Source organism: Oryctolagus cuniculus, chromosome 12 (assembly GCF_964237555.1).
Source record: "Oryctolagus cuniculus chromosome 12, mOryCun1.1, whole genome shotgun sequence".
NCBI lineage: Eukaryota > Metazoa > Chordata > Mammalia > Lagomorpha > Leporidae > Oryctolagus > Oryctolagus cuniculus.
The window spans coordinates 100,867,005-100,890,345 of NC_091443.1; the positions used below are offsets into that span (position 1 = coordinate 100,867,005).

Consider the following 23,341-nt stretch of genomic DNA (forward strand, 5'->3'; position numbering starts at 1 on the left):
AAAATAATTGATATTTGGCTGTATGTTTCATCTCTCACCTAATGTTGGGCTGGAATGGTACTCAAAGACGGGTAAGACGCTCAGCATCCTGTACCAACCTAAGACAGGGCTCTAGGCCAAGCTGCCAGAGTTACCGATGACGGGTAAGGACAGAGATGACTGAGGGCAACCTAAGACAGAGGCCATTCTCAATTTAATAAAAAAAAGGAGAAAATGTGGGGACCCATGGCTGGCCATGGGCCCACATGCTAAGGCCTGGCTTGCTGATCATTGGCATTAGTCCTCACGCAACAGTATCAAGCCCTGGCCACCAGTGACCGTATTAAAATCCCTCATTAACGGCACACAATTTTAGGATTAAAATTAGTTCAAAGAGAAAATGGGGGAATGAAAGGAGCCAAGAGCCGCCATAAAATGGCCTTAATAAAACAGTCCTGGGAAATGGGGAGTAAACTAAGTTCACAGAGAAAGCAGATAGCTACTAGCCAGAGATAAGGGCTACTACCCAGAGATAAGGGCTACTACCCAGAGATAAGGGCGACAGAACATCCTGGTATGCACCTAAGCCCCCTCCCCTGTGCTTGTTCAAGCTTAACAAAGAAACCGTGAGGCACGTAGGGCACGTAGCCATCCCTTTCTGCTCTTCAAGGACAACCTCCCCTTGTCCAAGCTTAGACACGTAGGGCATGTAGCCCCCGTTTCTCCTCCTCCTCGACGACCTCCTCCCATTGTAGTTACCCAATAAACTTACGCCACCCTATGGTATGTTAATTTTGTGGTTTTGCCCCTTAAAAGCTGTGTGAGATAGCTGCTCGGGGCTCCTCTCACTTGCTTGCTGCTTGCAGCAGTAGGGGGCCCATTTGTACAAATGAAATAAAAATTACCTCCTGTTCTATTGCATCGTCTGGTCTGGAGTCTGTGTTTCTGGGGTCGTCACAAGAGGACACCGCTTTTGGGGTCCTACAATAGCAGAGAGCTGGATCAGAAGTGGAGCAGCCCGGACTCGACCCGGCGCCCAAATGGGATTGCCAGCACGGCGAGAAGCAGCCTTATCTATTATGCCACAGCGCTGACCCCATAAAAATGGTTTTAAACCATTTTAAACTGAACTACTTCCGGGATAATTGGCGCATTCTACTCCTAGTTGGTAGAAACTTACAGCAAAGCATGTAAGGCTTAGGCCTAAAAGAGAGGATCAGGCCGGGCTTGGCACCAACTGGTACGGCAATGGCACGGTTGTCTTAAGAAAGGCCCCTCCTCAGATGCCAGCGAGCCCAGACATCTCTTGGGGAGGAGTCTGAGGGCCTCCCCACCACCTCCTGGGAAGATCTGGAAGCCAACCTCCTTTCCTGTCCCTAATGAAAACCTGGCTGGGCATCAGGAGGTCCTTGTGGCCCTCGGGGCTGATGTTTGCAAGACAGCCCTCCTCTGTAGCTGGGCGTTGCCATCACGCAGCCAGCGTCCTGTGGGAGTTCCTCCCTTCCCCCCGCGGAGCAGTTTCACTTGTACCGCCATGCTCCTGTGCGCGACGTCTTGCAGCAACACTAACTGATCTTTTAATTCCATTTCTGCCAACTTTTTGAAAATCCAGGAAAAGCGAAATCTGCTTTTTGAAGAAAAGCCCCCACAATTTTGTGCTGTTCTGCTCTCCGGCTCACCTCTGTGTGTGGGCTGAGCTGGGGTTCAGACAGCTTTGGGGAGAAGGGGACACCACCTCCAGTTGGGCCCTCTTTCAGGTCCTGCCTTTTTCTTTCTGGTTTTTTGTTTGTTTGTTTGTTTGTTTTTCCTTCACTTGTGCAGAGGAAGGTGCCTGGGGAAGAAAGGCGAGCAAGTACAGCAGAGTCTGGGGTCTGGCTGGCTGCTTCTGCCACCCAGGACAGCGAGCGAGCGCCACCTCCCGCAGCAGCGGGCTCTCCCTGGCGACGCCCACAAGCCGGACCGGGAGGAGCCACCCTCTCCCGCCCCTTGGAGATGGGTGTGGGGCGGGGAGGAGAGGGTGGGGAAGGCGGAGGAAGAGGCGGGTGGTGAGGATGGAGGCGGGGACACCGAGCTGCCCCTCCAGCTTTGCCGGGCGCAGGAACCGCCTGGGGAGCTTGCTGCTTGCTGTGCCCTCTCCAGCCCTGACTCTTGGTCGCTGTTGAGGACGTGGCCACAGCGCTGTATTCTGGGGCAGTCTTTCACGTCGCAGGGACTTGGTGGAGCCGAAGCCCGTTCCCAGGAATTTTGAGTTGTCTTACTCAGGGCACAGGCAAACAGGTGGCATGTCTTTGGAACAGCATGGTCCAAGCAGCATTTGGTCTGCTCCCGGCCCCACCCCCAGCCCCATGCGGGGAACAAAAGGAAGCCTTTTATGATGTGTTGAGGATGGCAGGCAATGTGCTGTGTTGATCGTATTTTTAAAGGGTTTTTTGTTTAAAATTTCACAGCATTAAATTCAAACGTTTAAAGTGTACAGTTCACGTGTTTTTTGTCTATTCACAACCTTTTGCCACCATCACCAGGATCTAATTCCAGAACGTTTCCCTTTAAAGATAAAAAGAATCTTGGTATTTGTTAGCAGTAAGCCCCAATGTCATGGGCTAAATTTCTTTTTTCTTTCTTTCTTTCTTTCTTTCTTTCTTTCTTTCTTTCTTTCTTTCTTTCTTTCTTTTTCTTTCTTCCTTCCTTCCTTCCTTCCTTCCTTCCTTCCTTCCTTCCTTCCTTCTTCCTTCCTTCCTTCCTTCCTTCCTTCTTTCCAGATTTATTTTATTTATTTGAAAGGCAGAGTTACAGAGAGGCAGAGAGGGAGAGATCGTCCATTTGCTAGTTCACTTCCCAAATGTCCACAATGGCTGGAGCCTTGACAGTCCAAAGCCAGGAGCCAGGAGCTTCTTCCAGGTCTCCCATACGGGTGCAGGGGCCCAAGGACTTGGGCCATCTTCTACTGCTTTCTCAGACCATAGCAAAGAGCTGGATCAGAAGTGGAGCAGCCAGGACTCGAACCCAGCACCTATATGGGATGCTGGCACTGCAGGCGGCGGCTTTACCTGCTAAGCCACAGCGGTGGACCCTCGTTTCTGTTTCAAGACCCTAAAAGCACCTGATGTCTTCCTACGTTGTCTCAGGTTTCCAGTTACATTCTCGGGAACACAGCCATCGCGGCCACCCTGGGCTGGGAGAGACCCCACTGCAAGAGGAGCACCTGCCCAGAGGCCAGAGAGGGGTCAGAAAGCACCCTGGGGTCCCCCTTTACTCATCTCAGTCCTGAGAGCTCTGCCCCAGGAGGAGCCGGGCCCCCTCGTAAAGCCAGCGACCCGCACAGCCGACCTGCGCCTGTGTGGACTTACACCCACCCGAGAAGCAGTGACGAGGGCTTCCCCTCACAGAGTCCTCGCCCCTACAGTAAAATGCACAGACGCTCTCCTCGTCTGCCACAGATAAATTGCTTTGTACATTTAACTTCATCTGCGGCTTTCGTGAGAACTCACCAGGAAGCCGGCCCACAAATTCGGATGAGTCACACCAATCCTTCCCTTCCCCGCAACCCCAGGCTAGCACAACTCCGTCTTCTACCCCAATGGATTTGCCTGTTTTTGCCTATCCTGGACATTTCGTAGAAATGGAATTGTGCATATGTGTCCTTTTGTGTCTGGCTTATTTCACTTAGCATCATGTTTTCCCATCAGTTCATCCATGCAACAGCATTTATCCTTTCTATAGCTGAATAACATATGATGGTTTGGGGCCGGAGCTGTGGTGCAGTGGGTTAAGCCACAGCCTACAGTGCCAGCATCCCATATGAGCACTGGTTTGAGTCCCAGTTGCTCCATTTCCTATCCAGCTCCCTGCTAATGCACCTGGGAAAGCAGGGGAAGCTGGCTCAAGTGCTTGGGTTTTTGCACCTATGTGGAAGACCACGATGAAGCTCCTGGCTTCGGCCTGGCCCAGTCCCAGCCATTGCAGACATTTGGGGAGTGAACCAGCAGACAGAGGACCTCTCTCTCTCTCTCTCTCTCTCTCCTCTCTCTGTAACTCTGCCTGTCAAATAAATAAATCTTTTTAAAAATATATTTGATGGTAAGACTATGCCATATTTGATTATCAGATGACAGATGCTTGCATTTAACTACGTGTTCCAAGCACCTGGCTTCTGCCTTGCCCTACTCCTGCATTTTGGATAGATCTCTGTCTCCTCTCTCCCTGCCTTTCCAATAAATAAATATTTTAAAACTTTAACAAAAGCAAATAGACATTCTGATTCAGTGGGTCTGACGGCTCCTGAGATGCTGCACTTTTTCCCCTTTCTTTTAAAATATTTATTTGGAAAGGCAGAGAGATCTTCCATCTGCTGATTCACTCCTCAAATGCCCCCAACATCATGCGCTGGGCCTGCAGGAGCCAGGAGCCAGGAACTCAATCCGGAACTCATGGATGGCAGCAACTCGGGTACTTGACAGATCATCCGTTGCCTCCCAGAATCCGCATTAGCAGGAAGCTGGGATCAGAAGTGGAGCCAGAACTCCAACCCAGGCACTCTGATGAGGGCTGTGGGCGTCCCGACCAATGTCTTAATGACGATGCTATACTCCTGCCCTGACATGCTCCTATATTTTTCCCAATACTGCTGGTTCAAGGACAGGCCACTCTTTGAATAGTGATAATTTAGACTGTGAAGACTGCATTTTAGAGCATAGTGATTCACAATATTAATGTACACATGACCTTGGGACATATGGATTAAATACACTCATACAGGGCTGGCATTTGGCGTAGCAGCTAAGATGCTACCCAGGATGCCCGTATCCCACATCAGAGTACCTGGGATTGAGTCCTGGCCCCTCTTCTGATCCCAGCTTGCTGCTAACACACACCCTGGGAGGAGCAGGTGACGGCTCAAGTACTTGAGTTCCTGCCACTCATGTGGCTTTGACTTAGCCCTGCTCCAGCCATTGTGGGCATTTGGGGAGTGAACTACTAGATGGAAGATTGTTCTCTATTGCTCTGCCTTGCCTTTCAAATAAATAGATGTAAATTAAACTTTTAAGGAACACACTCATTTATATACCCACATTAAAAAAATAAGAGTAGATTGGGGCTGGTACTGTGGTGTAGGGGGTAAAGCTGTCGCCCACAGTGCCGGCATCCCATATGGACGCTGGTTGGAATCCTGGCTGCTCCACTTCCAGTCCAGCTCTCTGTTATGGCCTGGGAAAGCAGTGGAAGATGGCCCAAGTCCTTGGGGTCCTGCACCCATGTAGAAGACCCAGAAGAAGCTCCTGGCTTAGGATCGGCACAGCTCCAGCCATTGAGGCCATCTAGGGAGTGAACCAACAGGTGGAAGACCTAAAACCTCTCTCTCTCTCTCTCTCTCTTCTCTGCCTCTTCTCTCTATAACTCTGCCTTTCAAATAAATAAATCTTTTTAAAAATACGAGTGGAATTATGCCAGTATTATTTAGTAACTTGCTTCTTTAACTTAACCATATTAATGAGCATAATAACTCATGCAGATAACTGCACAGAGGGGTCAGGACCCAGCAGGTCTAAACACAGCCAGACTCTGGCCCCCAGCCTGCGTGCTGCTGAGAGCCCCATGACATGGCTTGTGTCAAGGCTAACGAGGTATAAATCTTTAGCTGGAGTTCTGTCCCAATCAAAGCCATTACTCATCATGAACACATAAAAGAACTTTTGTTTTACAGCCTGGACTTGACCTTAGCAAACATTTTCAAGTGTTGATACCTCCAGGCAACAAATGGTCACATTCAGCGGGATGAACGCTTATTAGGGACAATGGGTTTATGAACTTGTCAACTGCTCTTCCTGGCTAATGGATCCTTCCAGTAGGAGATGGGAAGGGCCTCTTTTGTGAGAGCATTTCTGGGCCCAGGGTAGCAAGAGGCATGTTGATACACAGCAGCCTCAGGGACTTGCCTGAGTGCATCTCCGATGCCCCTTACGTACCATGAAAATAGGGAACAGAACTCCCAATTAAGCTCTGACCTTCTACAGAGTGCAAGGTGAACCCTATCTCCAGGATGCTGACAGGTGAGACAGGTGCCGTCTCAGCGTGCCTGAAATGGGGCAATGGCCCCATGTGCCCCAGACTCGCTTTGTGCTCCTCCGCATAGCCTGTGCCTGCCTCACCTTCTGGCCAGAACTCTAGTGCTGACGGGTCCCAGGCTTGATACAACAGCGCCTGGGCTCATACCCGGGGGTAGGTTTCCATCCTCTCGGTCTGCTGTAATTGTAACTAAAGAGAATCCACCTGGGCCAGCGCCGCGGCTCAATAGGCTAATCCTCCACCTGTGGCGCCAGCTCCCCGGGTTCTAGGCCTGGTCGGGGCACCGGATTCTCTCCTGGTTGCTCCTCTTCCCATCCAGCTCTCTGCTGTGGCCCGTGAGTGCAGTGGAGGATGGCCCAAGTGCTTGGGCCCTGCACCCCATGGGAGACCAGGAGAAGCACCTGGCTCCTGCCTTCGGATTAGCGCGGTGTGCCGGATGCAGTGGCCATTGGGGAGTGAATCAACAGAAAAGGAAGACCTTTCTCTCTCACTGTCCACTCTGTCAAAACACACACACACACACACACACACAATTAAAAAAAAAAAAAAGAGAATGCACCTGCTGACCTTATGACCAATCAGAACTGTGTTAATTTGGGCCAGCGCCGTGGCTCACTTGGTTAATCCTGCCTGCAGCGCCGGCATCCCATATGGGTGCCGGGTTCTAGTCCCGGTTGCTCCTCTTCCGGTCCAGCTCTCTCTGTGTGGCCCGGGAAGGCAGTGGAGGATGGCCCAAGTGCTTGGGCCCTGCACCCACATGGGAGACCAGGAGAAGCACCTGGCTCCTGGCTTCGGATTGGCGCAGCGCCGGCCGTAGCGGCCATTTGGGAAGACCTTTCTCTCTGTCTCTCTCGCTGTCTACAACTCTACCTGTCAAATAAATAAATTTTAAAAAAAAGAACTGTGTTAATTTAACAATGATGCTTGCATAAGAATTCCAGGGGTTGGGACTGGCACTGTGGCATAGCAGGTTAAGCTGCCTCTACAGTGCTAGCATCCCATATGGGTGCTGATTCGAGTCCTGGCTTCTCCACTTCTGATCCAGCTCCCCGATATGGCCTGGGAAAGCAGTGGAAGATGACCCAAGTCCTTGGGCCCCCTGCCCCATGTGGGAGACCTGGAAGAAGCTCCAGGCTCCTGGTTTCAGCCTTGGTCCAGCTTCTGCCATTGTGGCCAATTGGGGAGTGAACCAGGGGATGGAAGACCCCTCTCTCTGCCTCTCCTTCTCTCTGTGCAACTCTGACTTTCAAATAAATACATTTATTTAAAAAGCATAATTCCAGCCGGCACCGCGGTTCACTAGGCTAATCCTCCGCCTAGCGGTGCCGGCACACCAGGTTCTAGTCCTGGTCGGGGTGCCGGATTCTGTCCCGGTTGCCCCTCTTCCAGGCCAGCTCTCTGCTGTGGCCCAGGAGTGCAGTGGAGGATGGCCCAAGTGCTTGGTCCCTGCACCCCATGGGAGACCAGGAGAAGCACCTGGCTCCTGCCATCGGATCAGCGCGGTGCGCCGGCCGCAGCGCACCGGCCGCGGCGGCCATTGGAGGGTGAACCAACGGCAAAGGAAGATCTTTCTCTCTGTCTCTCTCTCTCACTGTCCACTCTGCCTGTCAAAAAAAATAAAAATAAATAAAAATTAAAAAAAGAATAATTCCAGGGCTTGGAGTGGGCTGGCTTTTTCTGCAGTGGATCAGCCACTGTTTGGGACACCCCATCCCCTAGTAGACTGCCTAAGCTGAGTCCCTGCTCCACTCCCAATCCATCTTCCTGCTAATGTGCACATCACAGCTTAAGTAACTGGGTTACTATCACCCGTGGAGGAGACTTAGATTGAGTTCTAGGCTCCTGGGGTCAGCCTGGCCCAGTCCTGGCTATGGTAGGGAGTTAGAGAGTAAACCAGCAGATGGAAGACCTCAATCTCTCTCTCTCTCTCTCTCTCTCTCTCTCTCTCTCTCCCTCTCCCTCTCCCTCTCCCTCTCCCTCTCCCTGTCTCTGCCTTTCAAATAAAATGAGACTAAATAAATACAAACTGCAGAGAGTGACATAGGAAAATGACTAGAATTCCCAGACCTCAGGCGAGGAATTTGTGGCCACCCAGCCTAATGCTAAAGGCACCACCACCTGCCGGGGACCAGGAGGACTAGCTGTAAACAGTGCCCTGGATCAAAGGCACTGCTGGGCTGCTTTCAACAGCCGCCGAGGGATTTGCCTGAGCTCACCCCCCCCCTCCCCCAGCTCCAGGTCGTCATTCTTCCTTTAAAAGCGCTCTGCTGACTGACAAAGCAGGGAAAGCACGTTTGAGATGAAGGGAACCCCCTTTTCTCAACATCGCCAGCCTCTGGAACAAACCCGTCGCCTGGCATCCGCTCCTGCCGGTGACGAGCCCCGGCCTCGTGCTTCTGGTATCAGCGTGAGTTTCTGGTCTCTGGACTCAAGGAAGCCTCAGACCAACTTAAAGTCCACAGATGCACCCTGGCCCTGCAGGGGGATGCCCCGCCCCTCGGGTCATCCCTGCTGGCTGGGATCCTCTTCCTCTGCAGCTACAGTTCTACTCTAAGACAGGATGTGACATCCTGAGGGGGAAACTTTTATTTATTTATTATTTTTTTTATTTGACAGGTAGAGTTATAGACAGCAAGAGAGACAGAGAGAAAGGTCTTCCTTCCGTTGGTTCACTCCCGAAATGGCCGCTACGGCCGGCGCTGTGCCGATCCGAAGCCAGGAGTCAGGTGCTTCTTCCTGGTCTCCCATGCAGGTGCAGGGCCCAAGCACTTGGGCCATCCTCCACTGCCCTCCCGGGCCACAGCAGAGAGCTGGACTGGAAGAGGAGCAGCCAGGACTAGAACCCTGCGCCCATATGGGATGCCGGCGCCACAGGCGGAGGATTAACCAAGTGAGCCACGGAAAACTTAAAAAAAAAAAAAAAGCTTATTATTTATTCAAGAGGCTGAGGGACAGAAAGAACAAGAGACAGAGATCCCATGTTCTAATTCACCCCCTAAATGGCCACAGTGGCTAAGGCTGGACCAAGGCTTGAGCCAGGAACCAGAAACCTAATCCAGGCCTCCCACATGGGTGGTAGAAATCCAATTATTTGAGCCATTAGTGCTGCTCCCCAGGAAACCAGAAGTCGGAGTCAGGGACCTGGGCCAAGGATGGAACTCGGAGCACTCGGAGCCTGGACACGGACATCCTGACCTCTAGGTCAAAAGCCCAGGCTTTGACCAATGAGAGAAGGCAAGTCTGGATGAAGTTACCGCTCTCCTTGCCCCCGCCCCTGCCCCCGCCCCTGTTCAGAGACTGGGCAGCTTCATCTGGCTCCTGGAAGACAGCTGGAGGCTGAAGACACACCTGCGCTTGCAGAGTGGAGCTCAGGATGCACACTCCGCCGCTCTCCCTGCCGCTCTCCCTGGCTTCCCTCCCCTCCCCTGCGCTCTTGCCCCCCTGGGGTTACACACCCCGAGGAGTGTCAACCTCTAGCAGCTCTGCTCCAGGCTCTGACTCTAAGGAGCCCAGACTAAGACACCAACTCGGCAGACACGCTTTCTGGGAATGGAGTCACGCACCAGCGTAAGCAGGGAAAGGGGGAGGAGTGAAAAGAGGGGCGACGAGTCAGAGACATTCTAGAATTTTCCAAGATGTCAGTGCCAGGACTTAATAAAGGGTTACTCACAGAAGTCATGAAATATAGATCTCTTTATGCTCAGAGGAGCAGCTTTAAGGGGCAAAAACGGATCCCACATCTGATTTCTTGAAGTTTAATAAAAATCAGAGTAATGATAATAAATAACAATAATAATAGATATATTGGCCCAGCATTTCCACTTCTAGATGAATGTGTACAGAGATGCGTCCACGAGATAATATCAGGGGCAGGCATTTGGCCTCTTGGTTAAGGCGCCACCAGCCCATTATGTTATTTTTTTGCTCTGCTGATTGGTTTATTTTTAAACTTCATTCATCTAATTAATATAAATTTCAAAAGTACAACTTTTAGATTATAGCAGTTTTTCTTCCCATAACCACCCTCCCACCCGAATCCATCCCATCTCCTACTTCCTCTCCCGTCCCATTCTTCATTAAGATCCATTTTTAATTATCTTTATATGCAGAAGATCAATTTAGTTTATACTAAGTAAAAATTTCAACAGTTTGCACCCACACAGACACACAAAGTATAAAGTACTGTTTGAAGACTAGTTTTACTATTAATTCACATAGTACAACACATTAAGGAAAGAGATTCTACATGGGTAGTAAGTGCACAGTGACTCCTGTTGTTGATTTAACAATTGACACTTATTTATGACGTCAGTAATCACCCAAGGCTCTTGTCTGGAGCTGCCAAGACTATGGAAGCCCTTGAGTTCACCAACTCCAACCTTATTTAGACAAGGCCATAGTCAAAGTAGAAGTTCTCTCCTCCCTTCAGAGAAAGGTACCTCCTTCTTTGATGGCCCGTTCTTTCCACTGGGATCTCACTCGCAGAGATCTTTCATTTAGGTCATTTTTTGCCAGTGCCTTGACTCCCCGTGCCTGAGAGCTCTTATGCACCCATTATTTTAGCAGCTGAGGTCAATTCCCTGCTCCGCTCCGGATTCCAGTTCATGCTAATGCAGACCCTGGAAGGCAATGGGCGATGTCACTGCCGCCCACTTGGGGGGGCCTGGATTGAGTTCTTTGTTCCTGCCTTCAGCCTGGCACGGGGAATCAGTCTGCGGGAACACTCGCTCGGCCTCTACTTCCCAAATACCAGCAGATGGAAGACCTCTCTCTCCCTCCCTCTCTCTCTCTCTGTAACTCTACCTCTCAAAAAAAATAAATAAATAAAAAATAAAAACTAACTTAGGGAATCACAAGAGGAATCCTTTTTGACATTTTAACTCATAGACTTCTTTCTTATTTTTAAAGCACAAAAGTAAGCCACAAACACATATCAATGGCCAAGGTCTCAAATAAATCCAAGAAATGAAGACCTATATTCTGCTTTCAACAATCTCATTGTCCGTTCTCTACCTGGAGGTAGACATCCAGTGGTTGATGGTCTGAGGGCCCTACACTCTTCCTGTCCTCTTTCTAGTGCATTTCTATCCATATGTGTATTTTCCCCCTAAATACCACCACTCACTGCAGGCCACAATCTGTCAACCAATAGGCCAAATGCAGCCCATCATGGAGTTTGACTCTCATAGTTGTTCATGTGTGTGTGTGTGTGTGTGTGTGTGTGTTTAGTGTTTGAATTAGTTGCCAACATTTTATGGTTGTTGTTGCTGTTGTTAAAGATTTATTTACAGGACCAGTGCTGTGGAGTAGCAGGTAAAGCCGCTGCCTGCAGTGCCGGCATCCCATATGGGAACCCGTTCGAGTCCCGGCTGCTCCATTTCCCATCCAGCTCTCTGCTGTGGCCTGGGAAAGCAATAGAAGATGGCCCAAGTGCTTGGGCCCCTGATCCCACATGGGAGACCTGGAAGAAGCTCCTGGCTCCTGGCTTCGGATCGGCCCAGCTCCAACAGTTGCAACCATCTGGGGAGTGAGCCAGCTGATGGAAGACCCCGCCCCCCAACCTCTCTGTAACTCTGCCTTTCAAATAAATAAAGAAAATATTTTTAAAAAAGATTTATTTAGGCCGGCGCCACGGCTCAACAGGCTAATCCTCCGCCTTGAGGCGCCGGCACACCGGGTTCTAGTCCCGGTCGGGGTGCTGGATTCTGTCCAGGTTGCCCCTCTTCCAGGCCAGCTCTCTGCTGTGGCCCAGGAAGGCAGTGGAGGATGGCCCAGGTCCTTGGGCCCTGCACCCCAGGGGAGACCAGGAGAAGCACCTGGCTCCTGCCATTGGATCAGCGCGGTGCGCCGGCCGCGGCGGCCATTGGAGGGTGAACCAATGGCAAAAGGAAGACCTTTCTCTCTGTCTCTCTCTCTCACTGTCCACTCTGCTTGTCCAAAAAAAAAAAAAAAAAAAAAAAAAAAAAGATTTATTTACTCACTTTTTTGGAAAGAGAGTGACAGAGAGAGGGAGAGACAGAGCTGATTCACTCCCCTAAATGGATGCAACAGCCAGGGCTCGGCCAGGCCTAACTCAGGAGCCAGGAACTCCATCTGGGTCTCCCGCATGGATGGCAGGGTCCAAGCACTTGAACCATTTTCTGCTGCTTTTCCCAAGCACATTAGCAGGAAGCTGGATTGGAAGTGAAGCAGTTGAGACATGGGTCCCAGTTGCTAACTTAAAAAAAAAAAAAGATTTATTTACTTATTTGAAAGGCAGGGTTACAGAGAGAGAGAGGGAGAGACAGAGAGGTCTTCCATCTGCTGGTTCACTCCCCAAATAGCCACAATGGCTAGGGCTGAGCCAGCCAAAGCCAGGAGCCAGGAGTTTCTTCCAAATATCCCATGAGCACTTGGGCCATCTTCTACTGCTTTTCCAGACCACTAGCAGGGAGCTGGATTGGAAGTAGAGCAGGTGGGACTCGAACTGGTGCCCATTATGGGATGCCGGCACTGCAGGTGACGGCTTAACCCACTGCACCACAGCAGCAGCCCCCGAGCTGCTAACATTTTAAATTGGGTTATTTCAGGGACTGGCATTGTGGGGCAGGTTGAATTGTTGATTGCAATGCAGTCATCCCATTATCGGGGGTTCGGTTTGAATACTGGCTGCTCCCATTCTGGTCCTGCTAATGAGCCTGGGAAGCCAGCAGAGGCTGACCAAAGTCTCTGGGTCCTTGTCACGCATGTGGAAGACCAGAACCAAGTTCCAGGCCCTGACTTCGGCCTGGCCCAGCGCCGGCTGTTGCAGCTACTGGGGAGTGAGCCAGCAGATGGAAGATTCTCTCTGTCTCTGTGTTGCTCCCTCTGTCTTTGTAACTCTGCCTTTCAAATCAATAAATCCTTATTAAAAAACATTTTGTATTAAAAAATAGTGAAGGGACAATCTTATGTTGAATGTTTGAAAACTACAGACACTTTTTAAAAGATCATTTAACGTATATATCATCTCAGTATCCAGAACAAAGTCCCCGTTAGCACTGCGATGTGTTTCCTTTCATTCCTTTCTTGGCGCCAGTGTGAGCTGTGCCCCGACAACCAGAACCCCTTTAAAGAATTTTATTTATTTGAGAGGCAGAGTTACAGAAAGAGAGAGAGAGAGAGAGAGAGAGAGAGATTGATCTTCCATCTGCTGGTTCACTCTCCAAATGGCCACAGCAGCTGGAGCTGGGATGATCTGAAGCCAGGAGCTTCTTCTGGGTCTCCCATGTGGGTGCAGGGGTCCAAACTCTTGGGCCATCTTCTACTGCTTTCCCAGGCCATACCAGAGAGCTGGATCGGAAGAAGAGCAGGCAGGACTCGAACCAGTGCCCCTATGGGATGGCCGGCACTGCAGGTGGAGGCTTAGCCTACCACGCCACAGTGCTAGCCCAAAAACTCTTTAAACATGTTTCCAGAATAGGGCCAGGCAGTTCACCGGGCAGCTACAGTGCGACTTAGGACGCCCAGGTCCCTCCCCCGTGGGGGAACCTGGGCTCCAGCCCAGCTGCAGCGCCGGCCTCATCTCCTGTTCACGCAGTCCCTGGGAGGCAGCGGTGACGGCTCAGGGGACCTGGTCCTGCCCCTCCCGAGGGAGACCTGGATTGCATTCCTGGCTTGGGCATCTGGATAGTGAACCAGTGGATGGGGGGCTCTCTCTGTCTCTGTCTCTGCTTCTCTGCCTCTCCGCTAAATAAACACATTTCAAAATGTTTCCCAAATGAGTGAAAGTACAACCAGCTCTGGCCTTTCCCTCCTGAACTCGCCACTTACCTCCTTCTTGGAGCTGCCCCTTCTCTGGGACTGCAGCCATCCGAGACAGGAAGATTCCACCCCACCCCACCCCCATTCTCTGTGTCACTCCATAAATACATAAATTTTTTTTTAATTTTTTGACAGGCAGAATGGACAGTGAGAGAGAGAGACAGAGAGAAAGGTCTTCCTTTGCCGTTGGTTCACCCTCCAATGGCCGCCGCGGCCGGCGCACTGCACTGATCCGATGGCAGGAGCCAGGAGCCAGGTGCTTCTCCTGGTCTCCCATGGGGTGCAGGGCCCAAGCACCTGGGCCATCCTCCACTGCACTCCCGGGCCACAGCAGAGAGCTGGCCTGGAAGAGGGGCAACCGGGACAGAATCCGGCACCCCGACCGGGACTAGAATCCGGTGTGCCGGCGCCGCTAGGCGGAGGATTAGCCTAGTGAGCCGCGGCGCCGGCCTAAATAAATAAATTTTTAAAAATAATTTTTTTATTTTTTGACAGGCAGAGTGGACAGTGAGAAAGAGGGACAGAGAGAAAGGTCTTCCTTTGCCGTTGGTTCACCTCCCAATGGCCGCTGCGACCGGCGCACTACGCTGATCCGAAGCCAGGAGCCAGGTGTTTCTCCTGGTCTCCCATGCGGGTGCAGGGCCCAAGCACCTGGGCCATCCTCCACTGCACTCCCGGGCCACAGCAGAGAGCTGGACAGGAAGGGGAGCAACCAGGACAGAATCCAGCACCCTGACCAGGACTAGAACCCGGTGTGCTGGCACCGCAGGCGGAGGATCAGCCTATTGAGCCTCAGCACAGGCCTAAAAATAATTTTAAAATTGGGTTATTTCATAGGAATCTTGAAAACCTGGAAAATTGGGCTGCCCTGGGTGCACCCCCTGGCCTGGGAGCAGGTGAGTGACACCAAGAAGGGGGCTGCCCTCTGCAGGCTCTCTGTAGCCCCGTTACTCCCAGGGCTCTTCCATTGGCCAGCCTCTCCGCTACACATCTCCTGCCCAGCCCTTTACAGCATCTGCTTTTTCTTTCAGAGTTACAGAGAGAGAGAGAGAGAGACGGAGACAGAGAGAGAGAGATGGAGCCAGAGACAGAGAGACAGAGACAGAGACAGAGACAGAGGTCTTCCATCCACTGGTTCACTCCCCAAATGGCTGCAACAGCCAGAGCTGTGCAGATCCGAAGCCAGGAGTTTTTTCCAGGTCTCCCACATGGGTGCAGGGCCCCAAGCACTTGGGGCATCTTCTGCTGCTTTCCCAGATACATTAGCAGGGAGCTAGATGGGAAAAGGAACAGCCAGGACACAAACGGGCACCCATATGGGATGCTGGCACTGCAGGTGGAGGCCGAACCTAAATACACTACAGCTCTGGCCCCCATGCCATGCAGTTCTCCATGATGTCTGTGCCTGTTTACATTCCCACTGACGCTGTGCAAGGATTCACTTTTCTCCACCTATTTGCTGGCGTCTCCATTCTGCCTTTTTTTTTTTTTTTTTTTGACAGGCAGAGTGTTTAGTGAGAGAGACAGAGAGACAGAGAGAAAGGTCTTCCTTTGCCGTTGGTTTACCCTCCAACGGCTGCTGCGGCCGGCACCACGCTAATCCGATGGCAGGAGCCAGGTGCTTCTCCTGGTCTCCCATGGGGTGCAGGGCCCAAGGATCTGGGCCATCCTCCACTGCACTCCTTGGCCACAGCAGAGAGCTGGTCTGGAAGAGGGGCAACCGGGACAGAATCCAGCGCCCCGACCAGGACTAGAACCCGGTGTGCCAGCGCCGCTAGGTGGAGGATTAGCCTAGTGAGCCGCGGCGCCGGCTCCATTCTGCTTTTTAAGTGACTCCCGGGTACAATGCCATGACGTGCTCAGTTCCTGGGATCAGGAAGCCTGTGATGAGCCTTACGGACAAAGTCCTGTGTGTGCTGGGCAGGCTTCACTCAGCCGTGAGTCACAGGGCCGTTAGTGGTGAGTGCCCTAACGAGTCAGGAACACAACACAAGTAGAAAAAAGGAAGAGGCAACTGGCCAACGGGTACAGGAGGCAGCTCCAGAAAGTGCTAAAGGAACATCTACAGTGCATGCTGAGCCACGGAAAAGAGCGGTAAGTGGGGGCCGGTGCTGTGGCGTAGGGGGCCAAGCCTCCACCTGCGGTGCCGGTTTGAGTCCCAGCTGCTCCGTATCTGGTCCTGCTCCCTGCTAATGCACCTGGGAAAGCAGTGGAAGATGGCCTGAGTGCTTGGGCCCCTGCACCTGCTTGGGGATCTGAAGGAGGCTCCATTTGGGAAGTGAACCAGCAGATGGAAGACCTTTCTCTCTGTCTCCCTCTCTCTAGCTGTAACTCTGCCTCTCAAATAATAAATAAATAAATACATCTTTTAAAAAAGAGAAAGTGGTTACATGTGTGGATTCATGAGATAACAACAAAATTTAGTTGGCTGCATTGTTGTCAGGCTGAAAAGCCAAAGAAATCGACCATCACATGGCATCAGGAAGACGTTATAATTTGCTCACCCAAGGCTCGCTGCCTCACATGTGTGAAAAAGGGAGATCAGGAGGCTGTGGCCGAATCCGTAAGGCACAAGCTGAGAGGTGCACGGGCAGAGGATTACGTGGAAGAGCAGGATTTTGACCCCGAAGATCGCCTTGTTTGATAAGGGCCCTGGAGGTGAATCTATATAATGCAAAGAGCCTCCACTCACTGGAAGACACTGCGATCCGTCATTTGTCAGCCGTAGGTATTACCCAAGGCGGCTCTAAGCAGAAGCACACGTGACTCCAGGTTGTATCAGATAGCGGATGAAAGCGATGGGAACAGAAACTCGCAGGCACGTAAGCCTGCACGTCTGCCAGGAGCGACAGACCAGCATTCACGAATTCAGCGTCTGCAGTAATGCAGCAGAACGTAAGCACTGCAGGTTATGAGCACCAAAAGTTCCGAGCTTCAAACAGCACGTCTCTACCGTGGATGGACATCTAGGGTGATTCCACTTTGTAAAAATTATTTATTTATGTGTTTATTTTTCAAAGGTTGAGAGACAGAGAAAGAAAGAGACAGCCACCCTGTAAATGCCCACAACAGCTGGGACCGGGCCGGGTCGAAACCTAGGACCTGGAACTCCATGTAGGTCTTCTACACGGGTGACAGGGTCTCAGGTACTAGAGCCACCCCCTGCTGCCTCCCAAGATGTGCATTAACAGGAAGCTGGATCAGCAAAGAGGAACCAGGACTCGAACTAGGTACATGGGATGCAGGTGTTGTAAGCAGCACCCTAACCAGTGTCCCAAAGACCCAGCCCTGAGTGTGGCTTTTTTAAAAATATCGTTCACTATGTACGTGTTTCTGTACTCCTCTACTCACACACACGCATAAATCTTTCTCTGGCACTTTCAACCCAGAAGTACGAGACTGATCCAAGAGGATGCCCACTTGAAACATTGGCAGATCCTGCTAAGTCACATTCTAACGGCCTCTTCAGCTTGCACATCTCCCAACGGTTTAGGAAAGTCACCAAGCCGAGTATTACCAACACTTTTTCATTTGTAACTACTTTAATTTTTTTCATTTAAAAATTGTGGTGGAACACCATAAATGTGTCATCTTGATTGTTCTTAAGTGTACAATGCAGTGGTATTAATGCATTCATAATGTCGTACAATATCACCACCATCCGTCTCCAAAACCCTTTTCAGCCCATAAAACGGAAACTCTTCCAGCCCCTGAAAACAGTAGCCTACTTTCTTCTTCTCTCTCTCTCTCTCTTTTTTAATGCCTTTTTATTTACTTGAAAGTAAGAAAGAGGGAGAGAGCTCTGTTCCATCTGTTAACTCACTCCGCAAATGCCCACAGTAGCCAAGGTTGGGAGGGGCTGAAGCGGAGAGTTCAGAACGCCATCTGGGTCTCCTGCAAGAGCGGCAGGGGCCCAAGTTCTTGGAACCTCACCTGCTGGCTCCCAAGTTGCTCATTAGCAGGAAGCAGGATTGGATGCGGAGGTGGGACTTGAGCCCAGGCACTCCAGTAGGGCTACCGGAACCCAAAGCAGTGGCGTAACCCAGCGCATCACAACGCCGGCCCCTGTTCTGTTCTAGTTTCTGTCTCTGTGGTTTTGATTTCTCTAAGTCCCTCTTCCTTCAGGTATCAGCAAGATGTGGTCCTTCATCTTCTTCCTGTCTTTCTCACTCTTCCCTTCATCCAAAACAAAACAAAACAAAAACAAAAACAAACTTCCCCAATCACGGAGTCCACAAGGAAGCCACAGCGCCCTCCACTCTGCTGTGCTTCCGTGAGCCTAACAACCCGGATGCTTTACTTAGCTTTTATTTTCTCGCCATTTCTTCCCATCAGAGCGTGGGCTGAACAAGGGAGGGGAATGGCTGCTTTATTCATTGCGCGCTTAACTGGTTTTATTCACGATCATATAAACAGTATTTGTTACATTGTGTGAACAAGTGAAAGGATCCCATTCCAATATCTCCACACTTGAGCTTAGCCAGAAGGCCGAGAAGCGACTCAAAGATCTCGCTTAATTCCAACTCAGGCCAAGAGCAGATGGGGAGTCGTTCACGGAGCTCCCCAAACTCCAACAGCAGTCACAGCTGAGCAGGACACCTGCACAGCCTTTTTGTGTCACCTGCCAATCTCTTGTCCCATGCGTGCACAGCCCTCGTACTGAGCTCTGGGGCTCCAGCTGCTGCGTGGACGCCAGCATTGGCCTGGGGCAGAGGCACAGTCGTGGGTGCTGGGCTGCCTGTAATACCCTGACTTTCTTTTTTTTTTTTAAAGATTTATTTATTTATTTGAAAGTCAAGAGTTACACAGAGAGAGGAGAGGCAGAAGCAGAGAGAGAGAGAGAGAGAGAGAGAGAGAGAGAGAGAGGTCTTCCATCCAATGGTTCACTCCCCAATGGGCCACAACGGCCGGAGCTGTCCCAATCCTAAACCAGGAGCCAGGAGCTTCTTCCGGGTCTCCCACGCAGGTGCAGGGGCCCAAGGACTTGGGCCATCTTCCACTGCTTTCCCAGGCCATTTCAGGGAGCTGGATCAGAAGTGGAGCAGCTGGGACTCGAACTGGTGCCCATATGGGATGCTGGTGCTTCGGGCCAGGACGTTAACCCACTGCGCCACAGCGCCAGCCCCTACCCTAACTTTCTGCATGAATGATCACAAACCCCACCATGGGCGTCATGCTTTAACTGAGACCCTCCACTCTGGGCCGCTTCACAGCTTCTCGATGGCTCTGCCACACAAGTGGCAGGAACCCAAGTACTAGGGTCTTCCTCTGCCTTCCCAGGCACGTCAGCGGGAGCTGGATGGGAAACCGGGCAGCTGGGACTTGGACTGGCATGCTGACGTGGGATCCTGGGGTTGCAAGCAGAGGCTTAACCAACCCCTGCACTGCAAGGCTGCCTCCTGCTCCTGCGCCTCAGTCTCCCAAGACGCGTCCACATGGGGCCTCTCAGCTCCACCTCCTTTATCCCATCTCTCTTTCCCCGCTAGGAACTGGGCCGGCCCTTCATTCTCGCCCCCACCTCTTTTGCTTTCTTGCTACTTATCATTCTTTTTCTTTTTAAGATTGGCCTTTTTTGGGGTCGGCGCTGTGGTGTAACAGGTAAAGCCTCTGCCTGTAGTACCGGCATCCCATATGGGCACCGGTTCGAGACCCAGCTGCTCCACTTCCAATCCAGCTCCCTGCTATAGTCTGGGAAATCAGTAAAAGATAGCCCAAGATGGGCCCCTGAACCCGTGTGGGGAACCAGGAAGAAGCTCCTGGCTCCTGGCTTCAGATTGGCACAGCTCTGGCCATTGTGGCCAACTGGGGAATGAACCAGCGGATAGAAGACCTCTCTCTCTCTCTCTCTCTCTCTCTCTCTCTCTCTGCCTCTCCTTCTCTCTGTGTGTAATTCTGACTTTCAAATAAATCTTTTAAAAAACTGGCCTTTTTCGGAAGGTATATTTATTTATTTGAGAAGCAAAGTTCCATACAGAGAGAGGGAAACACAGAAAGAGAGGTCTTCTATCCGCTGGTTCACTCCCCAGCTGGCTGCAATGCCCAGAGCTGCGCCGATCCGAAGCCAAGAGCTTCTTCCTGGTCTCCCACGTGGGTGCAGGGGCCCGAGCACTTGGGCTATCCTCAGCTGCTTTCCCAAGCGCATTAGCAGAGATCTGGATCAGAAGTGGCACAGCCAGGACTCGAACTGGTGCCCATATGGGATGCTGGCACCACAGGTGGAGGCTTAACCCTCTACACCACAGAGCAGGCAATTATTATTCCTTTTCAACCTCCCTTCTACCCCCGATCTGGGACTCATCCTTGGTTCTGCAATCACGTTCCCCTTGGAGTTCCTGTTCTCCAACTTCCTCATCTGCCTGCTGTATCATTTCCCCAGCAGGGGATTCCGAAGCTGCCTGCGGGAGATGTGCAGCCAGCACCGCTCCCAGCCCAGCCCCTCCTCTGCTCTCCTGGGCCTTGCCACCTGATTGGCTTGGGGAGACAGAGGCACTCACACCTCCAGGACCCCTCCGTGCCCCAGCTGCCCACCCCAGGGGGAGGGATTCTTCTCCCTCTCCTTCCTCCCCTGCATGAATGTCTTCTCCCCTAGGCTGGCATGGGGCTCTTCTCTGTGCAATAAAATTCTCACATCACAAGGGCCGTAGCTTCCATTCCAGCTCCCAGCTAATGCACCTGGGGAAGCAGTGGAAGATGGGCCAAGTGCTGGGGCCCCTGCACCCACGTGGAAGACTCAGAAGAAGCTCCTGGCTCCTGGCTTTGGCCTGGCCTCAACCTGGCTGTTGCAGACATTTGGGGAGTGAACCAGTGGATGGAAGATATCTGTGTATCTGTGTGTGTGTGCCCTTCCCTCTCTCTGTTGCTCTGTCCTTCTGATTAATTAATTTTAAAAAACTTCACATCATCCGGGAAGTTACCTAATTTCACGAGCATTTTGATAGGTGACCAGGAACTCCGCAGCAGCTCCCTGGTTTCCCCAGTCTTACGGCCTCGAGAAGAGGCTAATGTGAGAATGGAAGAAAAAAAAAGCACCATAAATTAGAAAGACTATAGCATATGGACCCCACCCTGTTTTATTGGAAATATACATAATTCTATTTATGGTTTCTAAGCACAAGAAATAATTGTAGCCTCTGGATGATTCATAATTATCAACCGTCCATCTGACCTCAGCCCTTTTAAATAAACCCACTTTGATCTTGAAAATAGATTATTTTGGGGATGGTGCTGTAGTGTAGAAGGTTAAGACTCCGCCTGCAGTGCTGGCATCCCATATGGGCGCCGGTTCAAGTCCCGGCTGCTCCACTTCTGATCCAGCTCCTTGCTAATGGTCTGGGAAAAGCAGTGGAAAATGGTGCAAGTTCTTGGGCCCCTGCACCCACACAGAAGACCCAGATGAAGCTCCTGGCACCTTCAGCCTGGCCCAGCCCTGCCCATTGAGGCCATCTGGGACGTGAACCACTTAATAGAAGATCTCTCTCTCTCTCTCTCTCTCTCACTATCTCTGCCTTTCAAATAAATAAATCTTAAAAAATAAAATAAGCTATCTCTACAGTGAATCCAAACCATCACCTGTTCACCTATTCTTTGAATATGGGTGATATTTCTTTTTTTTTTTTTTAAGATTTTTTTTTTTGACAGGCAGAGTGGACAGTGAGAGAGAGAGAGAGAGAGAGAGAGAGAGAGAGAAAGGTCTTCCTTTGCCGTTGGTTCACCCTCTAATGGCCGCCACGGCCGGCGTGCTGTGGCCAGCGCACCGCTCTGATCCGAAGGCAGGAGCAAGGTGCTTCTCCTGGTCTCCCATGGGGTGCAGGGCCCAAGCACTTGGGCCATCCTCCACTGCACTCCTGGGCCACAGCAGAGAGCTGGCCTGGAAGAGGGGCAACCGGGACAGAATCCGGTGCCCCGACTGGGACTAGAACCCGGTGTGCTGGCACCGCAGGCGGAGGATTAGCCTATTGAGCCATAGTGCCGGCCTATTTATTTATTTGAAAGTCAGAGTTACACCAAGAGAGGAGAGGCAGAGAGAGAGAGAGAGAGAGAGAGAGAGGTCTTCCATCCACTGGTTCACTCCCCAGTTGGCCACAGCGGCCACAGCTGGGCTGATCTGAAGCCAGGAGCCAGGAGCTTCTTCCAGGTCTCCCACGCAGTGCAAGGGCCCAAGGACTTGGGCTATCTTCCACTGCTATCCCAGGCTATAGCAGAGAGCTGGATCAAAAGTGGAGCAGCCGGAACTAGAACCGGTGCCCATATGGGATGTCGGCGCTTCAGGCCAGGGCGCTAACCCGCTGCGCCACAGCATCGGCCCTTGAATACGGGTGATATTTCAAGATGATTTTTTAAAGAGGGCATAGCCATAACTCTCCTGATGTGAAACAAACACACACAAATGTGTGCTGGCTCGTTAGTTCCTCAGGGAACCAGGACGCTGTTATAACCAGTGCGCAGGAAAACCCAAAGACATGGGGCAGGTGTTTGGCAGGCGGTTAAGCTGCCGTTTGGAACACCTATATCTCATGTTAGAGTGCTTCGATCTGAGTCCTGGCCCCAATTTCCATCCAGCTTCCTGCTGGTGTGCACCCTGAGAGGCAGCAGGGATGGCTCAAGTACCTGGGTCCCCGCCACCCACGTGAGAGACCCAGATGGAGTCTGAGGCCCCCCGCTTCAACCTGGCCCAGCCCTCCCTGTTGCAGGCAGATAATAAAGCAGGTGGATGGGAGATTTCTTTCTCTGTCTCTCCACCTTTCAAATAAATCAAATAAATCAATAAAGATTTTTAAAAATGTAAAACTACACGCACAAGTATATAGATGTATATAGGCAGATAAGGAATTATAAAAATGAATTTATAAATAATTTTCAAACAAGTAGATCTACCAAGTGATCATCAATTGCATTCTACCAGGCACAGCTGGTTCGCGTTTTTCTGGACAAGAATAATTGGGACGAATACCAGTTTTCTAGAACTTACGATGCTGCAAACAGCTTAAAAAACAACAGAAGACGAAGGAAATGCACCAGGGTGCTCTAGGGGCCTGGTGACCATTTGGTTTTGCTGTTGCTTTCTGGTTCTTTTCCAAAGGTTTTCACAATTTTTGCTGACAATGACTAAACTGGTGCAGAAGACCAAGGGGTTTGGACAAAACCTAAAACGCATGCGCGAGACATCCGATGGCCTCCCCACCTTCCCCAGGGTTCCCCGCCCGTGCCAAGAACTGAAAAACTCTCCAGGCTTTTCCCTTAAGTTCTTCCCTCTTACAGAAACGCGAGCCCCGGCGCAGGCTGGGAAGGTCCCAGGGGCCCTCCCTCAGCGTCAGGCTTCCTTGCCTGCTTTTCCAGAACTTGACTCATGGCGCTGAGGGAGGAGCCGGCCCACAGGGTCCCTGATCACGAGACTCGGAAGCCATCCATCTCCCCTCCAGGTCATCTTGGTGAGGTTCCTCTCGTGTGCAGGGTTTTTTCCGGGAAGGCGAGGCAGCTGCCTGGCTGCAGCCTGCTCTGCCTTCATCCAAATTCCCCA

At 51.3% G+C, this 23,341-nt stretch overlaps 1 long non-coding RNA gene across 1 annotated transcript in view; it reads right to left on the reverse strand.

Annotated features, from left to right (window-relative positions):
* The window catches only part of LOC138844743 (uncharacterized), a 40,373-nt gene extending 17,032 nt beyond the window's left edge, over nucleotides 1-23,341 (reverse strand). Inside the window, exons 1-2 of the long non-coding RNA XR_011381054.1 lie at nucleotides 23,149-23,341; nucleotides 20,739-20,822 (exon numbers count right to left, since the gene is read on the reverse strand). This is a non-coding gene — a long non-coding RNA (uncharacterized lncRNA). The remainder of the gene's footprint in view (nucleotides 1-20,738; nucleotides 20,823-23,148) is intronic.